This window comes from Octopus sinensis, linkage group LG15 (genome assembly GCF_006345805.1).
Source record: "Octopus sinensis linkage group LG15, ASM634580v1, whole genome shotgun sequence".
Taxonomy (NCBI): Eukaryota; Metazoa; Mollusca; class Cephalopoda; order Octopoda; family Octopodidae; genus Octopus; species Octopus sinensis.
This window is the reverse complement of record NC_043011.1, coordinates 30421348-30442835: the sequence shown is the minus strand read 5'-3', so window position 1 is coordinate 30442835 and position 21488 is coordinate 30421348.

The following is a 21488-nucleotide window of genomic DNA, read 5'->3' as shown; positions in this document are numbered from 1 at the left end:
AATCTGTATTAATATTCCAACTCAAGACAAAAATGAATACACTGATATTGCATTCCAGTGTCATTTACTGGATGGCTTAATGTCATTGTTGAATGATACATTCAATCCATCACCTACTTAGTCAAACTATCTGAGCCTTGATTTTCTTTTGGGGAATCCAACTTATTTAGGAATTCGGGGAAGGTCATTAATCTGAGGAGAGTCATTGGTGACTTCCACATTTTACTACCATTAGTATTCGAGGCCCTGCAAAAAGGTCATGCTATTAAACATTCTTCTGTCACTTAGAACAAAACATAAAATAATTAATAGCCACTCCCTTATTGCTGAAAAGAAACAGAAGTCAGTTGTTCAAAGTTCATACACGGCGATAATGACATCATTAACTAAACATCAAACCCATGATTGCGACCTACGATCAACTCACGGAAATAATCACGGCAACAACACCCAATTCGTACAGATGTTAAAACTGGGAAGACCTTGAAACCATGATGCAACTAGGAGCATTAATGATGAGAAAAAAGCTGCACTGAAGTGAGAAGATATAAAATCATTAATAAAGAAAAATGATGTATACACGTGTGTATATATGTAATTAACATAATGATCTAGAGAGGGTAAAAGAAAGCGACTGGATAAACCAACAAACACGGGGACACATACAAATACATACAAAGATACCTACAGATATAGAATTACAAAAGCAAACACACACACACAAACACACACACACACACACACACACACACGCACACATATATACTCATACGTAGGTACATTCACATCCACGAACACACATCTATGTTATCGTTTCCCTTATTGCGTGAATATGTGCGTGTATATAGTTTTTAACACGTTTTACATACACGAGACATCAGCCATGTCAAAGAAGCATCTAATTAAAAGAGAACATTACTACGTTTATGAGAATTGTTCATTCGGGTTGGAGACATTTCAAAATTCCCACGTATTCTCTTGTCTTACTGTGATATACTCCCTCTACAGTAATAGTCGTTATTGTTACTGTTGCTACTTTAATTATTGCTTTTCTTTTTTTATGCGATTTTTTAATGTTATTTTTGTTACTTGTTTTTTTCTTTTAATGTTCATCAGAATGATTTTAGTTTTTTTTTTATTCTGTCGAGGAAAGAAAAAATATTGTAAAAACCAGTCAGATGTCGATATCACGTGATGTACTGTTTTAATGAGTTTTCGAACTGGCCTACTTTTGTTTTTGCATTTTTTCTTGTTTTTGTTTGCTATTTTCAGTATAAAATAGTTTCTTACAGGTATACTTTCACGTGCAACCGGTGATGAAATAATGATGAAACAAAGTGTTACTTAAATTCTCTCTCTCTAAAAAAAAATAATAAAATAATGAAAAAATTTTCATAATCACGTGAATCTTATTCTTTTTTTTTTTTTTTGCTGTGTATTTGATTTTGGCGAATTTTCTTATTTTTGTATTTTTTAAAAATTGAACTTTTCCAGTTGTAACTTTATTTATTCTGTTGCTTTGTCCCAGATCAACTCTGATCAAGAACACATTAATAAAGTGTCCTGAATACACACACACACACACCACACACACACACACAGAGTAACACCTCACCATATCGCGGTTCACCTATCGCGGTTTATTATTTAAGTTTACGCCGATTTCTCCGTGGTGTTGTTTAGCATTTATAATAAAATGAATATATACAAATTATAGAAATAATTGAAAAAATATATACAGTATTATTTCTACTTCGCAGATTTTCACCTATCGCGCGGGCTTTTGGAACGTAACACCCGCGTTAGTCAAGATATATATATATATATTAAATAATCAGAAAATGGAGGAAACTTTTGATCAGCAAACAAACAAATTGGACCACATCCTCATCTTCATAGGACATTCGACATTGCTCCATCTACTAGATCAAATGTCCTATGAAGATGACGAATATTATTTTCGTCATTCTTTCGTAAGCACCGACTGGCAACGGAAGCGGAAACGGCCGTAAGAATTGTTATGTCATAGAAATTTTTCTCCATTTTCTGTTTATTTAAATTTGATTCCTGATAAACTTTTGTTTAGTGAAAATCGACCCAGTACTCATGCTTTAAGTCTGGTATTATTTCATCTGCCCCTTTTTCCGATCTGCTACGTTACGGAGACGTAATGAAACCAACAGGCGATGGTGGTGGAACAGACACAACGACAAAGACATACACACATCACACATAGACATACATATGTCAGGTTTCCACACAACTTCCATCTACTATAATCACTCACAAGGCATTAGTAGAAGACACTTGCCCAAGATACCGCGCAGTGAGACTGAACTCGAAATCGTATGTTTGCAAAACGACATCCTTAACCACACGGTCGCACGTAAAATGTTTCCTCCATGGGGACACATATTTCCAAGGTCATAGGCTATATGACCGTTTTATTTTATTCTAAATATAAGTATGAGTATTTTTATGAAATCAGACTAATCATAAATTGCAATTGCATTCATTACGATTTTGTTATGTACACAAAATGAAAAAAAGAAAATTGTTTGGAAAATAAATTTCAACTATTCGTAATCTGCATTGTTTACTACCTTTGGGTTACTAGGAACACGCAAATTTTATTTTTAATATTAAAATTCCTACTGAATGTCATGCTAAATTATTAATGAAGTATATTGGAACTAATTTGAACAATTTTTTTGTATGGCTGTATGGAAATATAAAATGTATTTTCTATGGACTAAAATTAATTTTGCACGTGTCCTTAAAAAAATGTTTGTCCCATTCCTTTAACCCTTTGCTTGTCCCGTGTATTGCATGTGATATACAGGACATATTTCCCTAGCGTCCATGCATCATATGATATACGTTCCCAATTATTTTTTCAACCACTAGTGTAATTTTGGACTTATGAAAGGTAAATTTAACATTTCTCAGAACGAATGAAACTAAAAGTCCGAAAACATGCATGGAATTGCTTTGGACAGGCAAAAAGTTAAAACATCTTACAATTAATCAGAAGTCGATAAAATATTGTGCAACGAATCAGGAGTCGATAAAACAAAAAGCATATTGTAAGCATATTGGCGGATTAGTTAAGCTGTCGAACAAAAGGATTTGTTTCAGTTCTTTGCGCTCTGAGTTCAAATCATACCGTGGGCAATATTTGAAACAATCCATCCCATTAAAACAGTAACAAATGAAGTAACTGAGATATCTAAACACCTGATTGATTGATTGATTGATTGATTGATTGATTGATTGATTGATTGATTGGCTGGCTCGCTAGATGGATAGATGAATGGATAGTATCACCACTATATCACGTTGATTGGTTTGAATACATCAATTAATGTACAAGAATAAACTTTTCCCGTTTCCTGTGCCTAACATAACTTTCTCTCTAACACCCAGCAGTTTCAAGGACCCTGAAAACTATTAGGGGTCATGGACTCAGCCGTTCTATGTCTGATGAATCACAAGAACAAAGAAACAAAAAATTGCTCGGTAGTTACATACGCTATCACTTTTTAGTTGTCTTACTCCTTTAAATTCTTAATGGTAAGAATCATGTAATAAATCATATCTGTTAAGTAACATGGAGCAAATCTCCTGGCAATTTTCACACACACACACACATACACACACACACACATACACACACACACACACACACACACCACACACACACACACACACACACATATATATATTATATATATATATATATATATATATATATATATATACAGAGCAAGAGAGAGAGAGGATGACTTGTGGTACTTGTTCATCTCCTCTGTTCTGTGAGTTCGAACACCACTGACCAACTTTTTCTATCATCTTTTAGCCATCAATAAAAAGAATAATTATCCAGTGCGGTAGATTGGTAGAGGTGTTGGAGTTCTAAGTAGAATCCTCTTTGACATATCGGTTGTGGATGAAATTGCATGCATGCGTATCTACTTGTCTTACACAAAAAAAAAACAGTCTTTCCCAGGCCTACACTTTGCAGAACTTTCGTTGTAACTGTTTCTCTAGTATATATAAGTGTCTGTGTATGTGGTTTTGTGTTATCTGTGTATCTGTGTGTGCCCGTGTGCGTGTGTGTGCGTGCGAGTATGTATCTTAGTAAATTGCGCGCCTTTATTATTCATAGGTATTATAGATAGAGACAACACGTGGCTGCCTGTACATAACTCGCTCGTCTTTTTTGGACGTACACACATGAACTATGGGTGACACTAAAAAACAAAACAAAGTTATTGAGGGAAAATTTTCCATAACACACATTAACTGAAAATATTTATGTGGAAGAGAAAGTTTCAAAGGTCTGGGTCACCAGTTCATGTCCCATCACCAGATCAAGACACTTAACGTTCACTTGTCCTGTTCAGCTAGTTATATAATTTGTAGGTTTAGTTCAGCCGCAGGTCAGCGCTGATCGAATAGACATATCATCAAAGACGTTCTTGACCGTCACAGCCCTTGTTATCTAATAAATAAATTATCTGGGACTATTCGGCAATGTACACTTCCGATTTGTTTTTAAACGGCATTGTGTAAGTTGTATATCTGTCGGTCTGTTTGCATGTATGCATGTATGTATGTAAGTATATATATTTCTGCCTGTCTGTATTTATGTATGTATGTATGTATGTATGTATGTATGTATGTATGTATGTCTGTATGTATGTATGTATGTATGTATGTCTGTATGTATGTATGTATGTATGTATGTATGTATGTATGTATGTATGTATGTATGCTTGTATGTATTGAGTGGTAAATCAAAGAAATGGTAGTTTCCATATTCGAATGATGTTAATATAATGTATTTATGTATTGAATGTTTGTTTGCTCGAAAGACCAATTCAGAACGACGAATATAATTAACACATCTCCGCCACATAATTTTATGCATTTTACACACGGTTGCGCTAAGTATATTTCATTGGCATTGTCTTCCGTGTGAATAGGAAGAACTAAAACCTGTTGGGATCTGATTAAGGTGACTTAAGTAGGGTCAAGTTCTGTCTGTTGTCAGTTGTCAAACTTGTCTTGGAGTATGTTGATTGTTTAAAGAGTGAAGAAGACAAGAGTGTATCTGTCTTCGTTGGCAAAACGCCCTATCTCCCACATTATCCTTTTTCTCTATTCATCTATCTATCTATCTGTCTATCTATCTATCTATCTATCTATCTATCTATCTATCTATCTATCTATCTATCTATCTATCTATCTATCTATCTATCATCTACCTACCTAACTACCTACTTAGCTTTCTGTTTATCCAGTTAGCTTTATTAATAAAGGCGATGATTACCGACCATTTTACGGTCATCTGGAAGCCAGGTCAGCCCATGTAATGCACACACACTAAAACACACATCCATACAGAAACACACTCACACATACATACGTACGTGTATAGATACATGTATACATACATACGTACGTACATACATACATGCGCACATGCACGCAGTTACATACACATAATATATATTTATATAAATAAGGTTAAGATCGTTATTTAAACACCGATATTATCAAGTAGCCAGCATGGGAATAAAAACCTTCAAAGGTAATAATTATTATTAAAATTATAATTTAGAGTATCTAAGAGATACTGCCACGCTGGAAATAGCAGCCAAAACTTGACTCTAAAACCACATTAAATGTTCATACAGCACCAGGGACAAAATAAACTAGCAAAGAAATTACTGGATAATTCCAGGTCCCGGATTTCTGGCTCTGCATAAGAAATGCTCTGCCTTCATCAGTGGAATATACTCAGATAGCACATAATACAAATATATATATATATATATAATATATATATATATAATAATATATATACAACATACGAATATTTATATATATATGTATATATATATATATATATATATATATATATATATATATATATATATACGAACGTATACAAACATATATATGCACGAATGCATATTATATATGTATATACATGCATATTAATATATTAGTCAAGTCATAAATAATTTCCTTTTTTTTTAAGTAAACTGTAACGATGCGTTTCGAACTTCAGGTGCTTAAAATTGAAATGGAAGCTACCGTTTTTAAAAGAGTCCCATCTGTCATTCATATTTAAGCAGTGAAAGCATGCACATCATATTTTGATATTATGTTTCCTTTTAAATGGATGAGCTGAAAGTGTGGCAGTTTAAGAATGTAGGGAAAAAAAGCAGCAGAAGCAGCAAAGAGAATATGCAGTGTTTATAGCCAAGGTGTCATTTCTGAACGGCAAGTGCGAAATTGGTTTTCAAAGTTTTGTTCCGGAGATTTGTAATTGAGAGACAGCTCAGACCATGACGCTCATCAGACTTCGATCAAGAAATTTTAAGTTAGTGGAATTCAATTCTCATAAAAATACTCAGCAATTAGCAATTGATCTTAACACATCCTATCCACTATCTGTCGTCAGTTGGAAAAATAGGAAGATTCAGCAAGAATTGGTCCCCCATACTGTTAGTGAGAAGAATGGAGAAGATCGCATGTCCATAGAGACAATTTTGTTTTCAAGGCAGAGAAATTACCTGCTTCTGAATAGTGATTACAGGTGATGAAAAATGGGTCTATACTCAGACAAAGATAAATCTCCACAACCTCCCTCAAAGGCTGAGATCCATTGGACGTAGGTTATGTTGCGTGTGTATGGAATCATTGCAGTATTGTTCATTTTGAGTTTTTAAACCGCTATCGAACACTTAATGCCAACTTATACTTTCAACAGGTGCAACGTCTGCATGAAAATCTTTTAAGAAACTGCCCTGCACTCGTCAATAGGAGAAACGTTGTGCTTCTTTATGATATCATAAGACTACATTCAGCAAGAATCACGCAAGCTAAAATATTGGATTTGGGCTGGTCTGTTCTACCCCATCCACCATGTTTACCAGATCTTGCACCAATTGATTTCTATCTTTTTCGCTCTCTACAAAATGCTCTGATGGAGAAAAAAATTTCTTCAAGAAGACCAGGTGAAAATGTATGTAGAAAACTTCTTCATGAGGAAGCTAGGTGAATTTTACTCGAGAGGAATCAAAAAGCTACATGATAAATTGTAAGAGGTCATTCAAAATAATAGCAAATATAATGACAATTAAACTAATTCTTTGTAAAAAATTTTTCATAAGAGGTGTTTAACAAAACAGAAAACTATTTATGACTCAATCCAATGTATGTGCGTGTGTATACATACATACATACATACATACATACATACATACATACATATATACATACATACATACATACACACACACACACACATATATATATATATACACACACACATATTGACATACACACACTCACACGTACACACACACACATATATATATATACACACACACACACATACATTGACATATACATATTTGTGGAATTTGGTTACGACTTCCTTTGACACGTATTGTAATAAAGTGACGTCGTCCATAAACCTGGTTTTTGTATTTTGAGTCAAGTTCTTTTTCTTCCTTTATTTTTTTCTTTTAAAATTCAAAAGCCATACATTACATTAATACACGCTTGGCTGGCAAATAAAAAAATAACGCTATTAAATTTATTCTGCATACAACATTTAGGAGTGACTCACATACTTTTATATCAACAATTTATTTAAACGTCGCTTTAAAATTATCCAACGAAGAAAAATTGGTGACGAAACACCAAATATTTTGTTACTTTAACAAAAAGAAAAAAGTGAAAGTTTATTGGAGCAATCCTCATAACCGCGATATCTGCAGATACCCAACTGAATCTAAGGAGCACTTTAAAATTTAACACATTTAGCCATGCACACTACATTTCGTCAAGTCAGGTCAGATGCAGAAGCATACACCGTTGCAGTGCATTGCTGCAGTCATCATTTGTCGGTATATTCCCGGTCTCTGCCGGGTGACATGTCAAGTACAGGCCCAGTTAGTCCGCGTCTCTGCAAGATGCTAACTCATCTGCCGAGGCCACGTTGCATGTGCTCAACCAGCACGAGCCGTCAACCCATCCTGATCCTCGGTGAAAATAACACGGTAGGCAAGATCTAACTCGGAAAATCGAGCATCATGACAAAAACAGTCAGAACCGGCGCTTCTAAATCATATACTTAACAGAGGGTGCATCTCAGTTTCTGAGTAGGGCCGTTAGTTGGATACGAAATCCGATTAATGATAACCCATAATCCTGCGGAGTGTCATGGTACTGAAGGAGTTCAGGCGGTTCCTGAGGGCCCCAGGCAGTGTCCAAGTTTCGCAACTATAGAACAAGACAAGGAGAACCAAGGATCTAAAGACCCAGACCTTTGTCCCCCTGCACAGATATTGGCAACGCCAAACACGCTTGACTAATGAGTCCACGACTGCACCAGCTCATCCTAGTCTTTTTAGGACTTCAGACTCGCAGATAATGCCGCTACGAATCCCTGCCGAGATAAGTGAAGCGGTCAACAACTTCAATATTCTCATCCACAACAGGAAATGAGGTCGAGTCCTCCAAGAAGCCAAACGAAGGACTGGATTTTTGTTTTTACCCAAGAAACTCTAATTTAATTTATATATAACCAGTTTCTAAATACAGGGAAATTCTTGGGTCCGAGTATGATGTGTCTCTGCATCCACTCATCACTTCACTTTTTCATTGGTTCCGGTCCTGAAAATGAGATGATCCTGATTGGAATACATTTAAACCCTAGGTATCCTTAATCAGTGCTGATGTAAAACCAAACAACAACAACCACACAACAACAACAACAACAACAACAACAACAACAACCTTCCAATTTCAAAATGGTACTAGCTCTCAGCCAGAATTTACCAATCTTTGCCGATCTATTAAACTTCAATTACCGTATTTATGGATATGTATAAGACCCACTTCTGCATAGAGGGCGCGTCCCTAATTACGAAGGTTATTTTTCAAAGAAAAAAAAAGCAGTTTTAGAGTATTCCATCATCTAATGGAAATGATTTAAGAGTGGTTTTGTGTGTAACACATATTTTGTACATGTGTTATTCCATTAAATTATTGTCCCTGTACATAACCTGTGTAAAAGCAATATTTTTCTTGCATCCCCTTGTTACATTCCACCTTCATGCAGCCTTGCAATCATTTATTTTTGAGATATCAAAATGCTGCAAGTGACTGGTTAGACCTGGTATTATAGCTAACTGAATTTTATCCCTATTTCCTTTTTTCAAATTTAGCCATATGATCCAGAAACGTATAACAAACTTATAAAATAGCTATATTTAATAAACCATGATGACCCTGGGCCAGACTTTGCATTTCTACAGTTTCCTTCCCCGATTTCCAATCCAATCTTTTACATGTACATTGGGTATGCTTACTTTAAACAATATTCTCCAGTTATAAATTAGAAAAACTGGCAATTTTGTGCTATCGTTGCATCAATTTAAAACAACTGTGTCTTCTCTTGACCACATATGTCAACGGCCACAGATTTGTATCTTCTTTTCTTACTTCAAATATCGGAGGAACTTCACTCATATTTGCTGTTAGTACAAATTCAAAATGATTTTCTTTTCATGCACCACTCACCTACCTATGAAGCTCAATGAGCTCATGTTCTTATTCATGACTTAAATCTGGAATACCATGAGCCTGGTTTTTTAAACCATCGATATTTCTGTGTTACAAGAAGTTATGAATAATGGATAATCACTTTGGCGGACACTAAAATATGCATACCTTTCTTTTTTATCTATTACACATGTATTTAATTCTCCTTCGGGTTCTGGTTCTGGTTATTCGACAATTCCTTCATGGAAACAGTGTTTCAGCCGATCTTGTTTCCCCAAGTTCTTACAATTTTACCAGTTAACGGTGGACCAAACAATTACACAGACATACAGGCAGACAAACAAACAGACAGACAGACAGACAGACAGACAGACAGACAGACAGATAGATAGATAGATAGATAGATAGATAGATAGATAGATAGATAGACAGACAGACAGACAGACAGACAGACAGACAGACAGACAGACAGACAGACAGACTGACAGATAGAAAGATATGATAGATAGATAGACACCTATCTTCGCCATGATATATTACTAGCCACTACACACATTTTTTCTCTCCTTGTTTCTTTCCGTGTTCCTTTCTGTGGAAGAGTGTAGGCTCGAAACGTTAAATACTTTTTCAATTCCCGAGCGTTAAACTAATACATCTGTTTGTTTTCTACACCACCTGTCTTCGTATTTTGCTTTTTTATGAATTCTCCCCCTAGACAGATAGATAGATAGATAGATAGATAGATAGATAGATAGATAGATAGATAGATAGATAGATAGATAGATAGATAGATAGATAGATAGATAGATAGATAGATAGATAGATAGATAGATAGATAGATAGACAGCAATGCAGTAAATATAGAATGACTCTAAGAAGTTTGGCAATGCTCTTATTATGCAGTGCTAACGTCTACGATGTTGATGATGATGATGAAGAGGAGAGGAGAAGGAGGCAGGGAGGGAAAAGAGATGGTTGGTGTGATCGTGGTGGAAGAAGAGATGGAGATGGTGAACGAAGAATCAAATTCTAAGAAAAGAACAAATCAATTAAATGATATGGGAATATATTTAAATAATGAAATAAGTTTCGACCTTCAAACATGAATGATTATCTGCAGAGGATATAAATATATCTCACTATTTCGTATTGTATGAGCTGGCAAGGGAGGCATCTGTATGTTCACTCGACATACTAGATATAGCAGTCAAATCTCCTTTAAACCGAACTCTTCTGGCTTTTAAAGAAAGAAGAAAATGCAACACCTTTTACTTAATGTATTTCAGGCATCTTGGCAACGTTGAAAAAAACGACATGATAACGTCTGGAATGTCTTTGATCATAGGTTTGCTCGATCGAGTTTGGCCTGGGGTTAAACAACAGCAAAGTCTGCTACTACAGCAGTGAAGCACTTTGCATACTTTACAATGCCTCTATATAATGCACATTTGTTTAACATCAATTACTATCAAGATACGAAGAAATAATTGATAATCTGTCTATCTATGGAAAACTTGGCAGATCCGTCTAATTTTTCCATCATTTTTTTTTCTTTCAAACAATGCGATCATAACTTAATAAATAGATTTTACAATATATCATGTTATATATTATATGATAATATATTATGTATGAAGATTTGAATTCTTTGCATTATATTATATATGGAAATTTGAATTTAATATCAGCTCTTACCATTCACTATGGTCTTGGCAACAATTACTTAGGATTCTTTCAACGTCATCTTTATTCTGCTTCAGTTTTTTTTTTATGAATGAACGCTTTTTTATGCTTTAAGCAGATACAATTAAATTGTTTGATAACGATGATGATGATTATTTTGGGAATGGTAGGAACATGGTTATTGTTATAGCTATGGTGAATAATATCATTGTGATTATGACAGAGAATAAGCATCAACATGACGATGGTCAGCGTTGTCTTCAGATTCACGAGCACGATGGTGACGACGACAACGACGACCACGATGACGAGTAAGATGAGAATGGAGAAGATGAAGAGGATAATCATTATCTGACTTATAATGACGATGGTGATGACAACGGCGACGACGACGACGACCACCACAACAACTACAACGATAATAATGATAAGGATGAGGACGACGAAGACAAAGAGGGTTGAGCATCATCGTCAGACTCATGATGGCGATGATGATGACAAAACAATGAGGAGGAGGAGGAGGAGATGAGAAAACGACGTGTGGGTGGAGGAAGATGAAAACACGGGAGAGGTTAGGAGGAAGAAGGGGAGACTAGAATGAGTATTAAGTGTTGCTACTTCTTTAAATGAATGTTGACATTGAAAGGGTTTCAAATGGGAATTTGTAATGTTGTTAGTTCGAGGTATTTCCGAAAGTCATTAGCAATATAAGTGAAGCTAAATATAAATGATTGCTAAGAAATTGCTAACGTATAGTGATGGACACGAACAGCAAGCAGAGCAACAACTAAAAATAGTAATAACCATACCAGTAATGAAACACAGTAATAATTAACCAAAGAAATAAGTATCCACAGAAATAACTGGCCATAGTGGTAACAATAGTAATAATTAAACATAGTAGTAATTAACCATAGTAATAATTAACCACATTAGTGATTAATCACAGTAATAACTGATTAGTAATACATCGTATTACTGGCAGAATCATTAGCAAGCTGCGCAAAATGTTTAGTGGCATTGCGTTCGTGTTGTGAGTTCAAATCCCACTGGGGTCGACTTTTCCTTTTATCTTTCGGGAGTCAATAAAATAAGTACCAATTGAACACTGGGGGTCGATGTAATCGACATAACCCGTCCCCCACACTTACTGGCCGTGTTCCAAAATTTAAAATCAATATTTTATCCATAGTAATATCTAATAACTAGCCATAGTAGTTAATAATGGTTTCAAATTTTGTCACAAGGGCAGCCATTTTGTGGGAGAGGATTTGTGAGTACATGGGCACCAGTATTCAACTGGTACTTAATTTATCGATCCTGAAAGGATGAAAGCAACAGTCGACCTCAGCGGAATTTGAACTCAGAACGTAGCGACGGCCGAAATATTGCTAAGCATTTATCCCGGCGTGCTAACGAGTCTGCCAGTTCGCCGCCTTTACTATAGTAGTAATAATAATAGTAATTAACCACAATGATAGTAATACACTGGTAAAATTTTATCCTTTATTTGTTTCAGCTATGGGACTACGGCCATGCTGGGGCACTATTTTGAAGGGTTTAGTCGAAAAAATCGACCCCAGTAAATGCTTAAAATAATAAAATCAGGTGCTTATTCTATAAGTCTTTTTCCTAACTGCTATATTACAGTGACGTAAACAAACCATCAACGCTTGTCAAGTAATGGTGTGGAACAAACACAACCGTATACACATACATACATAGACATATACATATATATATGAAATATATGCACACATATATATAAACATATATGTATGTCAATATATATACATACATATATATATATATATATATATATATATATATATATATATATATATATATATCTGTATGTATGTGTATACACACACACACACAAATATATATATATACATATATTCTCTCTCTCTCTATTTGATCGTATTCCTCTCTGTTGAAGAGCGTAGGCTCGAAATGTAAAAGACTTTCTCACCTTCCCGAGTGTTAAACTAATACTAGTTTTTCCATCTTCCAAATACGCTTACAAGGCTTTAGTTGGCTCGAAGCTATAGTAGGAGGCACTCGGTCAAAATGTCACGCAGTGGGACTGAACCCGGTATCATGTAGTTGGAAAGCAAACTTTACCTCACAGCCCGCCTGCGCCTATCAGATTTGTACACTGAATAGCCGTTGGCTTCACTCTTTCTTTAATACACAATGTACGTCAGTATATCTTCGTGGCTTTAAGGTGGCGTGCTGTCAGGAAGATCAGCACGCCGGGCAAAGTGCTCAGATGCGTTTCGTTCGTCTTTACGTTCTGAGTTCAAATTCCGCCGAGGTCGACTTTGCAAGTACATCCTTACGGGGTCGATAAAATAAGTACCTGATGAGCACAGGTATCGATGTAATCGACTAAACCCCTCTCCTTAAAACTGCTGGCCTTGTGCAAAAATTTGAAACCAACACATCTTCGTGACTGAAAGGCACTGTGTATATTTAGAAGGTCTCGGTTACACCTCTACCCGTCATTGAATTCTTAATTCGTCGCTGAGAGAATGGTGGCGGAGTATCTCACTATGAATACAACATAGTTATTGATCCTTTCGTCTGGTCTGGTTCTTTTTTATTGTAGTCTTTTCCAACTTCGCCCATAATTTCTAGTTATAGTTACAATTAACCTTAGCAGTTACTAACCATAGTAATAACAGTATCAGTAATTCACATATATATATATATATATATATATATATATATATATATATATATATATATATATATATATATATATATATATATACATGCATATATATATGTATGTATGTATTTATGTATGTATGTATGTATGTATGTAAGTATGTATGCATATATATATATGTGTGTTTGTGTGTGTGTGCATGTATATATCTATATTTCTGTATGTGCATACAACCACGCACACACACGTGTGCGTACGTATATATACATATATATATAATATATATATATATATAATATATATATATATATATATATATATATATACACATATATACATACACACACACACACACACACTCACATATATATATATATATATATATATATATGTACGTGCATAGTACGGCCGGATCGTCTAGGTTTATAAACTGTTTGCAACCGGGAACAGAAACAAGACGTAATCTTCATGCATGACATCACATGACATCAAACATAATCATAAAACAAATAACTGATGTAATCTCGGTGCGGTCTGCGCTAATTCCCAATGGGGAAATAGAAATCAATTCGATATTGACAAATGTACCAGACACATCATAAAAACAGAAGAAAAGGGAAGAGGAAAGTCTCTTTTCCAGACGGAAAAAGTTGTAACAATAATAGATTTAAGGTGAAACTATAAATGTTTCGGATTGCTACAGACTGAGAAACTCAGAAAGAAAGGAATTACAAGTGAAGTTGTAAAGGCTATATAATAAAATCAAAAAAACAACCTGTGTGGAGAGATCAATAACTGAGATAGTCTCATATTGATTTTTTTTATACTCAGCGATAGATAAAGGGTAGAGTTGCAACGATGCCGGGTAGAGGTGCAACGAGAACTTTCTAAATATTCATAGCGAATTTCAACCATGAAGATATGTTGGAGTAGATTCTATGTTTAGGAAAGACTGAAACGGACGGCTATTGAACATCATAAATTTAGTAAGGCTGAATATTGCAATACTAATTTGTTATTAGCGGAGAAGAGAATATTTTATGCAACTAGAAATGTGTTAGGAGAATGCAATCCAGAACAAGGAATTCAAGCAGAAGACACTGGAAATTGTTGCATGAGCAAGTTCTCAGGCAAGCAGAAGGCGTTATTTAAAACATTATTCAAGATGGATGAATGACATTATTTAAGTTGCCATTATAAAAAGGAGAAATGAACACATAGTCGCACAACATCCTTCAATTCGAGTAAACAGCTGTTGGAAGTAAAAGTGTATAAAAGCCAGCAAATCGGGTACTAAAAAAGAAAAGAAAATTGTTATTGTTTAATGGGAAAGCTTGTCTAGATGACTCAGAAAAATTACGATATGAATCGGGTATGTTAAGAAAAAGTTGCACTAGTAATAGCGTATGAGATTAAAATTTATTAAAACTAGCACCAACCACAATTCGAAATGTTTCGTCCAAGAACTTACTCCTCGAGGCTAATCAATCCCAAAGATCGGATCGCAATAGATAAAGTCATCACATACTTTTCTACATTTCCTTGAGTACTAGTTTGATGCTGCTCCATGGTGTGGAGAGCCAGTACCAGGAAGTGGTGAGAATAATGACCAGCAAAAACCGAATTAGAACAACATAGACAAAAATATAAAAGAGAAAATGAAAAAAGAAATATCAATAGGAAATTTTAAAGGTAAATTTCATGCAAATAACAGCCTAAAGGTGGTCGAAATTATTAGAGAATTAAAAACAACTGAACATCTTCAAATGAACAAACGAAGATAATTTCCATGGATGATACTTTAAGATGACATAGGAAATATAATAAAGAAACCACAAACCTGGTCACCTCAGACTTAATAAAAACAGATGAACATAAACCGCACCAGATATACAGAAAATATAGATGTGGCTTTGTGGCAAGTGTCTTCTACTATAGCCTCGGGCCGACCAAAGCCTTGTGAGTGGATTTGGTAGACGGAAACTGAAAGAAGCCCGTCGTATATGTGTATATGTATATATATGCATGTGTGCATGCATATGTTTGTGTGTCTGTGTTTGTCTCCCCAACATCACTTGACAACCGATGCTGGTGTGTTTACGCCCCCGTAACTTAGCGGTTCGGCAAAAGAGACCGATAGAATAAGTACTAGGCTTACAAAGAATAAGTCCTGCGGTCGATTTGCTCGACTAAAGGCGGTGCTCCAGCATGGCCGCAGTCAAATGATTGAAACAAGTAAAAGAGAAAATAGACAGAAAAATATGTCAATCATCAATGAAATCAATAACGAAACGACGCAACATAAAGGAAGGGGAGATAATTAAGCTGAAATCTGGCAAAATAAAAAAAAGAAGTATCCGAAATCAAAAAATGTCTAAAACCAGAAATCCGCACCAAATCGCCAAGAATCCGTCCTTATACAAAGCTTCAATCATATTATAGGAAGTAGACCATACCGTGGTGTCACTCCTTTCTCATATGCCACACAGTACTCTATAGCTCTTCGTTATATTTACGGCCTCTGCACTGGCGTGGGTCTCAGAAGAGTTTGGAACTTTTTGGCGACAGTCTTGTAAAAGATCAATCTTGCCTCCTATATCTATCGTTCTTCTGCAAACCAAATTCAGATCTACTCCCTCTATATTCCTTCCATACTTCTCCTGATGCTCGGGCTTAGATTGCTTATGGTGTTCATTGTAGCGTCTCGTTCTTTGTGCAAGCGATCCCTCTTGGTCATACTATTATTTTCTTAGAAATTACAACTGCTGGAACCGATGTCTGTTAAAGACGGTAAAAAAAAGAACAGTAAAATTTTCACGGTATTGTCATTAAAAAAAACCCAGTTAGTAAACTTTTCACGGCATTGTCATTAAAAAAAAAAAACAGTAAGTAAAATTTTCACGGCATTGTGATTAAAAAAACCAGCAAGTAAAAACTTTTCACGGCATTGTCATTAACTTTTACAGTACAGGTGCAAAAGATATTGCCCCTGGTGTAGTTGGTTGATTGTTGTAACGTCTCCACCATCACAAATTCTTGGCGCGGAAATAGAGAAAAACGATCGCTTTCCCCTTCTCTCATATTTCACTAAAGGATAGGTGGTGAAATATTTCTACCTACACCGCATTCCTATATTTTGTTTATGCATTGTTAACATAGTTTTTATTTTATTCATTTCGAAGGGTTTTTTTTTTTCATTTTTACTGTAGTTACAATGGAATGTGTGTTTTCCAGTTGTTGTTGTTGTTGTTAGTAGCTGGTTAACGGTTATGGATTTGTTATTGTTTATTATTATTTTTCTTTTTACTGTTTCTTTAAATGAGTTTGATATAAGCTTTTGTGCTTGTCAGCCTTTCTTCCGTTGATCATGATTTGGTTCACACATTCACAAATATTGTTCGACTTATTCTATACAGTTTTATGACAAGCGTTTAACTTGTCTTACTATATATATATTGTATAACTTGTATGAGATTCTTGCCACGCCTATCATTTTTATATAACAACGTATTTATATATTCTCACACGTCTTCTAAACATTTTTTTAACACGTGTTTATACATGATTTAGATCTGGTAGCAAAATAAATTATATGATAATAATAATAATAATAATAATAATAATAATAATAATGATGATGATAATAATAATAATAATAATAATAATAATAATAATTATAATAATAATAATAATAATAAATGCCCTGATGCAGTACCAGGCAGTGGCTCTCATGGCTTCTGATCTTAACTGATTGGAAGTGTTATCATGTACATTGTTTTGTCTTGGTATAAAAGATGGGCTACAGCAAATATTCTGCTCAATACCACAGATTTGCTTGTCAGTTGTTTGAGCTTAACCAGTTGAGCATGTCCCTTAGTGGCTGACGATGTGTGCATCTCTGATCACGAGCAGAAGTAGTGGGGGAGCATCATAGCCATGTGTTGAGAGGGATTTTTTGGGGTTTGAATAATTCACCTCTGGAAACATGGGTGGTTCTTTCAACATCCTTAAACAACCCTTATTCAGGGACCATTTAAGCGGGATGGGCTACTCAACCTGAAAAAATTCTAACTGGGCCCCACCTGCAAGGTCATGTGCTGTTTATCTTGATATGAGATCACCATGTCGCGCACATATGGTTGTGATGCATGTGCCTAGTGTACCCTTATCAAACGGGTAGTCATGATGGGTATATTGGGCTTCGTATATTTTACCCCAGTGTCACTTTGATGGCATGAACTGCTCTCTCACTCAATAATAATAATAATAATAATAATAATAATAATGATAATAATAATAATAATAATAATAATAATAATAATAATAATAATAATAATAATAATAATAATAACAATAATAATGATAGTAATGATAATAATAATAATAATAATAATAATAATAATAATAATAATAATAATAATAATAATAATAATAATAATATGCAGTACCAGGCAGTGGCTCTCATGGCTTCTGATCTTAACTGATTGGAAGTGTTATCATGTACATTGTTTTGTCTTGGTATAAAAGATGGGCTACAGCAAATATTCTGCTCAATACCACAGATTTGCTTGTCAGTTGTTTGACCTTAACCAGTTGAGCATGTCCCTTAGTGGCTGACGATATGTGCATCTCTGATCACGAGCAGAAGTAGTGGGGGAGCATCATAGCCATGTGTTGAGAGGGATTCTTTGGGGTTTGAATAGTTCACCTCTGGAAACATGGGTGGTTCTTTCAACATCCTTAAACAACCCTTATTCAGGGACCGTTTGAGCGGGATGGGCTACTCAACCTGAAGAAAATTCTAACTGGGCCCCACCTGCAAGGTCATGTGCTGTTTATCTTGATATGAGATCACCATGTCGCGCACATATGGTTGTGATGCATGTGCCTGGTGTACCTTTATCAGACGGGTAGTCATGATGGGTATATTGGGCTTCGTATATTTTACCCCAGTGTCACTTTGATGGCATGAACTGCTCTCTCACTCAATAATAATAATAATAATAATGATGATAATAAATTAATTATAATAATAATAATCCTTTCTACTCTAGACACAAGGCCTGAGATTTGGTGGGAGGAGACTAGTCGATTACATCAACCCCAGTGCGTAACTGTCACTTAGTTTATCGACCCCGAAAGGATGAAAGGCAAAGTCGACCTCGGTGGAATTTGAACTCAGAACGTAGCGACGGGCGAAATACCGCTAAGCATTTCGTCCAGCGTACTAACGATTCTGTTAGCTCGCTTAATAATAATGATAATGATAATAATAATAATAATAATAATAAATAATAATAATAATAATAATAATAATAATAATAATAATAATAGTGTGTTCAAATTCCGCCGAACACCACCGCCGAACTTACTGGCCTTGGGCCCAAATTTGAAACCATTATTATTTTTATTATTACGCTAACAATTCTGCTAGGTCACCACCTGGCAGAATAGTTAGCATGGTGGGCAAAAATGCTTAGCAGCATTTCTTCCGTTTTTATATTATGAGTTCAAATTCCTCCGAGGTCAACTATACCTTTTATCCTTTCGGGGTCGATAAAATCAATACCTACTGAGCACGGAGGTCGATGTAATCGACTTAGCTCCTCCCACGAAATTTCAGGCCTTGTGCCTATAGTAGAAAGTATTGTTTTCATTATTATTATTATTATTATTAAGGTGGCGAGCTGGCAGAATCGTTAACACGCCAGGCAAAATGCTTAGCAGCGTTTCGTCCATCGCTACGTTCTGAGTTCAAATTTTGCCGAGGTCGACTTTGCCTTTCATCTTTTCGAGGCCGATAAAATAAGTGTCTGTTGAGTATTGGGGTCCATATAATCGATTTAGCCCCTTCCCAAAATTTCAGGCCTTGTGCCTATAGTAGAAAGAATTATTGTTATTATTCTTCTTCTTCTTATTATTATTATTATTATTATTATTATTATTATTATTATTATTATTGTGTTTGTGAGACAAAGAACAGTTCTGGAGATCGTAAGCTATTGGATTTTGTTGTTTTGAAGAAAGTAATTTTCTTTTCTTTTTTTTTGTAATGTTTTAATGTTTTGATATTAAGACAACCAGCATCCTTTCAGGGTAGTTCACTTTGTGAGAATTTCGAAACGTTTTAATAGCAAAGTTATATATTAAAAAAAAAAAAAAACTTGGATTAACAAATCGAAGGGCAATCGGTTGTCCCAACAGCTAATATGTTACTTATTTCCCACTACTCTCTGTTAACAGAGATTGTGTATACTACAATAGCAAATTCAACAACAGCCACGATACCGATGAAAACAATACAAAGAGAAAGACTTAGGAAAATAACTCTATCACTTCCACTGTTGTCAACACCAGTACCGGTGGAATAAAGAGAGAATACCAAACGAGTTCCCTATGGATACTGTATTTATTACAACGAGTGGCTTGTAAACGTATCTAACTCGCTTTCGCTCGTTAGATACGTTTACAAGCCACGAGTTGTAATAAATACGGTATCCATAGGGAACTCGTTTGGTATTTTATTTATTACACACGAATAAACGACCATATTTTATTAACCAATAACTAAATTCTTCACGTTTAGTTGTAACTTATGAATGACAAAAGTAGTGCCGTCACCGTGACCTCGGGTCATCACCATGAATTGACCAATCAGAAGCAGCGCTGTCACCGTGACCTCGGGTCATCACCATGGATTGACCAATCAGAAGCAGCGCTCGCAGTATCTGACATATGTTAGATACCAAAAATATCTCAAAGTGTTCTCACTCACATGTGTGTAATAAACATCAATAATGAACATCAAAGTATCAACAACAACAACAAAAGCAGCAAGGCAACAACAAAAATGTAGTTGTAAAATAGAAAGAAGAACAATCAAATTCGATGCACCTGAAAATTTCCACTTTCATCATCACTACCACAATTTAACAGCGATACAAAACAAAGTAAAAACAAAATATTAACAGGCGTAGAAGTGGATGTGTGGTAAGTAGCTTGCTTAAAGGCCACATGGTTCTGGGTTCAGTCCCACTGCGTGGCACCTTGGGCAAGTGTCTTCTACTATAGCCTCGGGCAGACCAAAGCCTTGTGAGTGGATTTGGTAGACGGAAACTGAAAGAAGCCCGTCGTATACATATATATATATATATATATATACACACACACACACACACACACATATATATATGTATATGTATGTATGTATGTATGTATGTATGTATGTATGTGTGTGTATATGTTTGTGTGTCTGTGTTTGTCCCCCAACATCGCTTGACAACCGATGTTAGTGTGTTTACGTCACCGTAACTTAGCGGTTCGGCAAAAGAGACCGATAGAATAAATACTAGGTTTACAAAGAATAAGTCCTGGGGTCGATTTGCTCGATTAAAGGCGGTGCTCCAGCATGGTCACAGTCAAATGACTGAAACAAGTAAATATCTAAGCTTATCAGGTTCGCAAATGCCATGCGACAGGAGGCTGTGATAGATTAACGTCACACGGATTAAAATGTGCCAATATCTTATGAGGTCTAGAC